General features: G+C 38.2%; 1 protein-coding gene across 1 annotated transcript in view; it reads right to left on the bottom strand.

The window, feature by feature from the left end:
* The window catches only part of LOC145402055 (Ig-like and fibronectin type-III domain-containing protein 1), a 512,409-nt gene extending 502,529 nt beyond the window's left edge, over positions 1-9,880 (bottom strand). The window contains exon 1 of the mRNA XM_080274151.1: positions 9,747-9,880. The gene's annotated coding sequence lies outside the window, so the exon portion shown is untranslated. The remainder of the gene's footprint in view (positions 1-9,746) is intronic.
* Positions 9,881-10,661: the final 781 nt, after the last annotated feature.

Here is a 10,661-nt window from a genome sequence, read left to right as displayed (position 1 = left end):
CTGGACTGTCATTTTTCATACTCCTGTTACTTTTCAATGAAGCTTACAATTTACCCCTAAGCGGTACCAAACTCGTATATTTCTCTCTCTCTCTCTCTCTCTCTCTCTCTCTCTCTCTCTCTCTCTCTCTCTCTCGCTCGCTCTCTCTCTCTCTCTCTCTCTCTCTCAATTGGACTGTCATTTTTCATACTCCTGTTAGTTTTCAATGAAGCTTACAATTTATCTCTGACAAACTCGTATATTTCACATTCTCTCTCTCTCTCTCTCTCCACCGAGCTTGCTGTCACTTTTCATACGCCTGTGAGCTATACAATGGGTGAAATGGCGCTCCCCCGAGCTAGACCCTGTATTGGATCATATAGCCCCGCTAGGTTACAGGAGCGCGCTACCACTCCGGGCACGGCAGTCCCGGGCGAGGCTCTGAGCTTTACAATGAACTTCAAAATTAGGCTAAACCCGAAAAAAGAAAAAACCTCCTCTCTCTCTCTCTCTCTCTCTTCCTCTCTCTCTCTTAAATAAAAATACTTTACTACCGGTACTCACGAAAATTACACGACACTGCTTAGTGCAGTTTTCACATTAGCATACAAAGGAAGCAATCACACTCTTACACACAACATCCTTCCCACAACATAATTAACTGAGTACATATAAAAAAGAATGCAGTGTCTTAGTTCCAAGCCTTAAGCAGTCGGGTTCACTTTACAGGTGTAATGTATATGCCTCAGTGTATAGCTAGATGTATGGTGAATTTCTAGGAATGCTGTGTAGGTGTTAGAAATCCTGTTATGGCTAAATCAGTGTATCTGCAAGCTCAGGGAAATGTGACCAGGTGAGTTCTTGCCCCTCTCTCAACCAGGAGCACAGATCCTGAACTACACATACACACCTGTATAATTCAGCTCAGTATATCAGAGTTGGTCATATTTCGCCGTCTGCAGATACTCTGACCCAGCAACTACAGGAGTCCTTACAGCCAGGCTACACTGAACACTGCTGCATCATACAACCTGCCCTCTATAAAGGCATGTACATTACACAAGTCAGTTTATATTTAAGTCATTTTAAATTCTTTTGCTCGATGGTACAAAAGATCTTTAATAACCTGTTCAAAATTTTGCAGAAATTAGTCTTTTTCCTGGTGGTAAAATTCTCTCTCTCTCTCTTTTCTCTCTCTCTCTCTCTCTCTCTCTCTCCTGGACTGTAATTTTTCTTACTTTCATTAGTACCTTAGGCTATTCAGTGAAGCTTACAATCTATCCTTACGCACATCTCTCTCTCTCTCTCTCTCTCTCTCTCTCTCTCTCTCTCTCTTTCAGCACTGCAGCTACTGTCATTTTTCATACCGGTACGCCTATGAGCTGTACAATGAAGTTTAAAATTGAACCCGAAAACTCTCTCTCTCTCTCTCTCTCTCTCCCTCTCTCTCTCTCTCTATGTTAAATAAGAAAACAGAGGAAGGAAAAATAAATGAATGAAAAAATAATCCATACACCAGATTATTGGTGTCCTCCATTCATATAAATTCTGTACCAGTTGGACTTGAGCGCTGTACGTTGAAGTTTGGAGGGAAACAACTCTGGGGAAGCGAGTTCCAGAGAGATGCAGTTCGAGGACTAAAAGATTTCTGATACGTGGAAGTTCTTAAATGTAGCAGTGTGATATTCCAGTCATGCGCGCTACCAGATGCCTGTGTAGCACACGGGAAGGCATGGAGAGGTGGCACAATGGATGGAACTTCGTCTGCGCATTTGCCATAAAAGTATCTGTAAAATAATGTTTGGGAGGCAACATTCCTTCTTATCTGTGGGGAAGGTACCGGTAGTTTATTTGTAATGGCAGGGTTATTAATAGGTATAACAGCTCTGTTCTGCATTTTGTCTAGTTGCTTTAGCGCAACCTCCCCACATCCACTTCACAAGGGTGAGCAATATTCCAGCTGAGAGTACACATGACTCTTATAAACTATAACCAACTGTTCGTCTGTGAGGAAGCTACTAACTTTGTACAATAATCCAAGTTTCTTTGAGGCGGTTTTAGCAAGTGATCTGACTTGAGAGGTCCAGCTGAGGTCACTGTTCAGTGAAACACCGAGAATTTCAATACTTTTGGCGGCAGGAATATTAGTAGCATTGAAGGTAATATACGAATCAGGCAATATCTCTCTATAAGTAAACTGTACATACCTGATTTTACTAGCATTAAATGGGATAAGGTTATTTTGTCCCCATGCAGTGAACTTAATGAGTCGATTTACAGAGATGGTTGTGCTGAGAAGTGAGCTAGAGATCTAAAACTTTATGAACGGGTGTTTAACTGTGAATGAACTGTGAAGGGTTGAGTCATCTGCATGTGAATGGATGGGGTTATGGGTGACAAAAAAGAGATCATTAATATGAATTAGGAATAGGTTTGAAGCCAGAACTGATCCTTGTGGCACACGGGCATTAATTAAGTGGAAATAGAAATAATCATCATCTACTTTGACACTTAACTTTCTGCTGCTGAGATATGAGGAAATCAGAGGAACAAAAGGCGTTAGTCCATAGCAAGGGAGTTTGGGCAGCAGGGAACAGTGCCACACTCTGTCACAAGTTTTAGAAATATCAACGGCTACCGGTACTGCATGAGTTTCTCCAATTTGGTCAATTGACTGATGGATGGTATGAGTCATGAGATTAGATTATATCAATGGAGGATCTTTCGTGGCAAAAACCATACTGTCTATCATGAATTACGTTACTGGATTCATGATGTTTAACTATGTGCTTATTCATTATGATTTCAAATACTTTACGAAGAGAAGATGTGATAGCTACCGGTATTGGTCTGTAATCAGAGGGGTCAGAGGAACTTCCTTTCTTCGGAATTGAGTGGATATTGGCTTCTTTCCAAGAATTAGGGAATGAAGAAGTACGTATGCGTGGTCTGAATAATTTGGCTAGAAATGAAGCAAGTTCTGGGGAGCATACTTTCAAAACAATTGGAGGAATTCCATCTGGGCCTGGAACTTTGTTGGTTGGTACCGGTAAATTGTCTAGGATGGATTTGATGTATCTAGTCTGTATTTTAAGTGAAGCAATTTTGGAAGAGCCAAGTTCTGGTACTGGGACATTCTGGCTGACTTCCTCTAATGTACTGGCAAAGGATATTCGCTTTACCACACGGGTCATTTGTAATGTTACCGGATTTTAGTGGGGAAATGGGTGATGACTTGCTAAAGATATTATTGAAAGAACTGAGAGTTGAATAGAATATTCTACTGTCATTAAAATTATTTAATAGTCTGAATGCTTGGTTGTGAAGAAGTTTGACTTACCGAGATTTATTACTTTTTTGCATGATTTCTAGCAATTTTAAATTGACTGCGTGATTCAGATGTTTTGATTTTAAGTACCGGTAAGAGTTATATGCTAATGACTTCTGGGCCGTTGTTCTGGCACAAATGCAATTAAACCATTTTGGGGAGTCCGATCTTTAAGTGAACTGTTGATTAGGTATGAACAATTTCATACTAGCTTGTATTAAGTCATTATATACAAAACATATATACATACAGGCATATATATATATATATATATATATATATATATATATATATATATATATATATATATATATATTATATATATATATATATATATATATATATATATATATATATATATATATAAACGAGTACCGTAACCTATAAATATAATCAAAATATTTTATTGTTAGGTACCGGTAAAGTCTATGAAACTGTTTTGCGCATTTTCTCAGATCTGCAAACGCTCATAACAAAGATAGCATTACCTTCTTACATATAGCATACTCATTTCCCACAAGATAAAGGAAATTAGTATTAGTAGTGAACACACACAAGAGAATTCAGTGTCTTATTTCCAATCCTTAAGCAGTCGAGAATACGGTACAGGCATAATATATTTGCTTTTATGAACAGCCAGCTGAATGATATAATTCTAGGAACGTACAGTGTAGGTGTTCAAGAATTCTGTTGTGGCTGGATCAGTGTAGGCAATTTGCAAGCCCAGTGAAATGTGATCTGCTGAGCTAAACTGGACTGTCATTTTTCATATTCTTGTCAATTTCCATGAAGCTGACAAGTCATCCCTAATAAACTCGTACCGGTATATGTCTCTCTCTCTCTCTCTCTCTCTCTCTCTCTCTCTCTCTCTCTCTCTCTCCACTGTAGCTACTGTCATTTTTCATACGCCTGTGGGCAATACAATGAACTATTAAACCCGAAAACTCTCTCTCTCTCTCTCTCTCTCTCTCTCTCTCTCACACACACACACACACACAACTGCACTGTCATTTTTCATACTCCTGTTGATTCACTGAAGTTTGCAATTTATCCCTAACGCGTATATTTCTCTCTCTCTCTCTCTCTCTCTCTCTCTCTCTCTCTCTCTCTCTCTCTCTCTCGGTAGACATATGGCGAGTGCATGATGTCACCCACTAAACACTTCTTATTTCTATCTGGCTGAAAGTCGAATCACACAGCTGCCACTGAAGGTCCGGGTATAGAATAGCATATACGGTGGATATAAAACAACATCGACTGACCATAAAAAAAAAAAAATAGATATAAAAGAGCATACAGAAATAAAGTAACATCTACGGTATATATCAAGATACAGATGAAAAATAAAAAATAACAGATGTAAAGCAATATACATAAACTGATAAAATAACATAAGGCAACACAAATAATAACACATACTGTATAAACGAACGTATAAGCAACATACAAATACAAAATAACATACAGGTGCATATAAAGGTAAATATATAAAGATATTTTTCCCTGCAGGACATTATTACATGGCTCTGAAAGCCCTGTGAAATGAAATATTTTCCTCTAAAATTAAATTAACATACACCATTCAGAATCCCTTTAATTTATTTTCATATAAATCAAAATTATTAGCTAAATATAAGCCTATTGCTGCCTTCAGTACATACCGTATTCATGACATTTTTTTACAGATGAAATGAAAATATCTCAATATGAATTTAAAAATAAAAATACCGCAATCTACCTGTAACAAATCAAGTATTCGGAATTATTAAAACTGCTAGGTGACTGCATATTGTCATCCTGAATCTCTATCAGGATTCTTTAATGTAAGTAACGTTTTATACTGTACCTGGAACGATAATTCATACACATATACAAACACAGGAGTACAACCAATATACACACATCCTACTCGTTATTACGTACATGTGCACTAACAACACAGACACCATATGACGAGGCTACATACACATCTACATTATATAAGACAGAGCCCTCTATATAAAGGATCACACCACAGTACAATATTACACACACACACACACACACACACACACACACACGACCCATGTATAATGCTTACAAAAACTGCCCTTTCTCTTTCCGTCTATACCTACCTTTACTAAAGATATTCTACACTACATTATTATTCACGCGTAGGCTGTCTATCAGTTTGGCGTCAAGAAAGTTCAATATACGCAAACTTAAAAAAATAAAAATGGGCTATACAGGTCTATCCCTATAAATCTTTGACTCACAGTAGAATTAGCCTAGAGAATAGAAACAGTGCTCATTGTAAAATCTTCAATCATCTGAGGAAGAATACTTTTTGCAGTCACTGTACCATCAGGGGCAAAAATTGGCCTAATATTTCACCTCTTTTACTTGTCAATCCGCTGTCGAATATTACTACGCTGAGAGAATCTTGGTAACTTTCTTTGCTCATAAATGATGCGTCAGAGTGGATTGTGACGGACATGACGTACGTGTGAAGCAGACGCAGTGGAATAGTGAGCCAAAGACAGGCGTACATTTATCCTTGACCACACACACACACACACAGGCTATAATACAAACTGCATCACATAGGCTAAACGTATGTGCACCTTGAAATAAACACATGCAACGGTACCACTCCAAGATACAAGGAAACAAATTAACAGTATACCCCCGACAAGCACGCTCTCTCTCTCTCTCTCTCTCTCATACACACACAGAACAGCACACACCAACACCCATTTAACAGCACAGAAAGCTATTACCAGAAACGATCAGTAACACACTCCCACAAGAGAAGATAAAACAACAGCGTAAACACACGGGACTAATGGATCCCTAGCCTATCTCTTGAACGCAGCCAGTACACCTAAAAATAATCTACATACACATACAAATTACCAGCTACATACAATTACAAACCCCTCAAAGAATCGTACAAAGCCCAGTTAAAATCTACACATTTAACACATACACACAGCTTAAGAATAATATAGTTACTGTTCCGAGATTAGCAACTTACAAAGGAACACCATTACATAGCTATGACATCGCTATGAAAAAAAAAGAGCTAACTACACATCAATACAAAACACACACACACACACACAGCAACAAATACGGCATAGCTTATATTACAGTATGTTATCTACGTAATAATCTGTAGACACGATATAGCCTACACGCACTTGAAGTAATGCAAAGGATAAACTTCACCGTATATTACAGGTAAAAACATAGAACTATAATTACAAGGCTTGGGGATTATGTGATGTGCTGTTTTACTTACACACACACACACACACACACACACACACACACACACACACACACACTAACGTATTTTCAGCCACACAAACACAAACCTTCACACCCTGTTACCCCAAATTCACCAACATACCGGTACTAGCCTATGCCACTGCAATTTGTACACCAAGAAACACTGGTGAACACTTAGTCACACACACACACACACACACACACACACACACACATACTGTACAGTGAGAGAGAGAGAGAGAGAGAGAGAGAGAGAGAGACGCTGGTACCACACACACACACACACACACACACACACACACACACACACACTGACCTCGGAAACAGGCTTCCGAGCCTGTGTCCGGAGTCGGATTATAGATAAACAAAAAACTTGAGGTACGGACACACCTTGATATCACACACACACACACACACACACACACACACACACTTATCAAGAAGACAAACTACACACGGTTCTTTACGGTAGTTTATTTTCCCCCGTAACTGTACTTGCCAGTGACTAAAAATCTTCCTTGTTTTTACCCTTTTCGTGGTTCTATGCACACGTGTCCAATCAGTTATTACTACCATTATCATTATTATTATTATCATTGTTACCGTATAAACCGGTACCGCATACCGGTACAGCCTATACTGGTCACATACAGTATTCATACGGCAGTATAAGCTTAACGCTTAACTGCTGTACTCTATCCGTATATGTTTTGCATCTAAATCTACTGTCATGTCAAAAACTTTCTAAACTTTCTAGATATATATCCTAGATGACTGGATAATATATATATATATATATATATATATATATATGTATACGGTATATATAATATATATATATATATATATATATATACGGTATATATAATATATATATATATATATATATATACAATATACCAGTATATATATATATATATATATATATATATATATCAGTATAGGCCTATATACCATCCACTCACTCAATGTAGTGCTGCTCTCGGATGTCTGCCCTGTCCTCTTCATCCCTCTTTCCTTCCATCTTCTGTCTTTCTTTCCTCGTCTTTCTGCCTACGGGTGACTTTACACTCCCTCTTCTGTCTTTCATTCCTTCATTCTTTCCTCTTCCTTCCTTCTACCCTAAGTGACAAGCCAAATGGTTTTCTGTACACCAGGAAACCATTTACTACGCTGGGTGGTAACCATATAACCAAATTTTGGCGCCTGGTGGTTTAGTGGGTAATAATTGTGCTCCAGTCGGATTGAGCCGGTGAAGGTTTATATCCAAGGGATGGTTGGGGTTTACTGCTCACGTAATGCCACTCAGGGATGAGTGAGGTTGGTCACTCTCATCTTAAATGTCGGGACCAACTACCTAACCCCGGGCTCCTACGCTCATGGGGCAACGTAGGATTGGATAATATATATATATATATATATATATATATATATATATATATATATATATATATATATAATATAGACCGAATATATAGAAAATAGACGTCAAACACTGATACCTTATGTAGTTACGGTAAGTGTGTGTGTGTGTGTGTGTGTGTGTGTGTGTGTGTGTGTGTGTGTCCGCAACAAGACTTGAAAAACAAGAAACAAAAATAAAGTTACCAAGGCCAGATCGGTAGTCTTAGTTCATTCTCCCTTTGTTACCTACGGTTCTTAATGGTGTGTGTGTGTGTGTGTGTGTGTGTGTGTGTGTGTGTGTGTGTGTGTGTGTGTGTTACAGACTTGCATAAGCTACATTAATCTATCAGTGTGTGTGCTTTGTTAACGCTTGTTATTATTGCATACTGGTACATCCTGTTTGTGTGTTTGTTTTTCTGGAACTGTGTGTGTGTGTGTGTGTGTGTGTGTGTGTGTGTGTGTGTGTGTGTTTACAAATTAGTCTCTATATAACCATTTGAATGGCATATTAAAATGTGTACATGTGCATTAATTTACTTATATATTTATTTACATACATCTATTTAAAATACGTTTGTGTTTGTGTATTGTATGATTTGGTCAGATTTGCTATATGTAAGTTTGTGTATGTAGTTCTGTTTACTGCAGAATTATGTTTGTAAGTTTAATGTGTTGTGTACGTTTTCCATTATTGAATGCTTGTGCAGACGGACATTTAACATGTATTCATTTAAGTTTGTTCGCTGTACGCTTATGCACGTTTGTTTATTTTGTCTATGTTTTAGTAGGTCTGTCTGTAGGTTTGATTATTCTATGTTTGTGTGTATGCTACTTAAATGTATGTGTGTATGTGCGTTTGTTTACAGTTATGTGTTTACGTTTGTGTATGCTGCCTTGCTTAATGTACGTCTCTATGAACGTTCATGTTTCTGTGTTTTAATGCATGTTAACAATAAAGTTCGTTTTAATTTAGTTATTCGTGTTTTCATTCGTTATACGCGACGGTGTTTACATGTACGGTACGCTTGTGTGTGTGTGTGTGTGTGTGTGTGTGTGTGTGTGTGTGTGTAAATGAAAATATACAGCAGCTACACATGAATGTTTATGTGTATGTTGTAAGCAGCTAAATCACCTGTTAACTCTTCACCACGATGAAGTGTTATAAAGCAAAAAATATCTTGCTACGTTCATGCTAACTCTGGAGAAATTTAGCGCAACGAGGTTAGAAATAGATCTCCATGAAGCTCCTCACAATGTAATATCTTTTAATACGAGGAAATAAGGGTCTGAAATAGCAAGGATAAATATAAATAAATAAATGTTATCAGAGTCAACGTTTTAAGGTGCCATCACAAACTGCAGGTATCATTTACGAAGACAGATGAATAGATATAGATTGATAGATACATATACGGTACTTACGGACCAGCGTTAATCATACAGAGCAAACGACTGGTAGGCAACTCCTAAATCTATAAACAATTTAAACTCGTCAAACCAAACGTAGCATCCTTAGCATAATTTGTAAGTATATTGTGACGCAAAAATATGTATCCGTATTATAAAGCATCCACCAAATATAACATCATCAGGGTAGAGTACCTGATGGATTCCAGTAAATGCGTAAAAATACCAAAGACGGAAGAATCGTGCTGAAGGAGGGCTGGAAAAAAAAAAAATCCATCTATCGAACGGGTCTATCTATGACACGTACAAACACGCTTCAAAACCTCTAATTCCCTAATATTCACACCAAACCTACCTTATAAGCAGAGAGGTAGGATCCAATAAGCACTGAGAACAATCACAAGAGTAGCTGTTATTAAGACTAGCCCTCTGGTAAGTATCCTTTGTATATGTTCAATGAGATAGAGGGACTGGGACTCACACCCGCGTCAGACGTACACTCCCCACTGCGCAACAAGCAACACTAACCTCGTAATCGGGAGGAGTGGACTGCTGTGTTGTGGTGGGGGCCCAAAGTATCATACCGCGTTGCCGTAGATCCGTATAATCCAACGCCATTATAGAAACACATCTGCTTATCTATTATCTAACCAATTCCTCATTACTTCAATATAACATTCGTGGCTAGAAAGACCAATACTTTTGGTGGCCATCTGAAAATCGATGAAAACTAATGCATATTCGTCGTACGTCTGGCTATCAGGAGTTCGTTTCCCATTTCGTGTGGATGTTTCGCTGAAAAACACGGTGAAATGGCGAAAATATTAGGTTCTGAACTATTTCAAATACTTACTTTATGAATACTGGATTAGCAAGTGCAAATATGAATGATGGGAATAAAAACGTGGATGAGAGTGAGGAGAGGCGAGTGAATGCAGGTAGGAGTGCATAAAGGTGTGTGTGTGAATGCGTGCATGAAGGTGAATGATGTATATTTAGATGCGGGAACACCACTAGGAGCGGCCCTGTCCGTCTGTCTCTCACTAGCGATTATTCGGAAACAAGGTGATTAACCCCCGTAGACTTTAGCCACACCATACTGTACTTCACACGTAATATCAACAACCAAAGGAAATTAACTGAAGGTCCAGACAAGTGTGCATGAAGACCATCTGACCAAGCTGAAGTACACGTGGACCGAACAAGAAAATACTACCACTACTACTACTACTACTACTACTACTACTGCTACTACTACTATTGTTGTTGT

Source organism: Coenobita brevimanus, chromosome 57 (assembly GCF_032717465.1).
Source record: "Coenobita brevimanus isolate Jiangsu-jjx chromosome 57, ASM3271746v2, whole genome shotgun sequence".
In the NCBI taxonomy this organism is placed as follows: domain Eukaryota; kingdom Metazoa; phylum Arthropoda; class Malacostraca; order Decapoda; family Coenobitidae; genus Coenobita; species Coenobita brevimanus.
The sequence above is the reverse complement of the archived record's forward strand: the minus strand, read 5'-3'. Positions and strand labels throughout refer to the sequence as shown.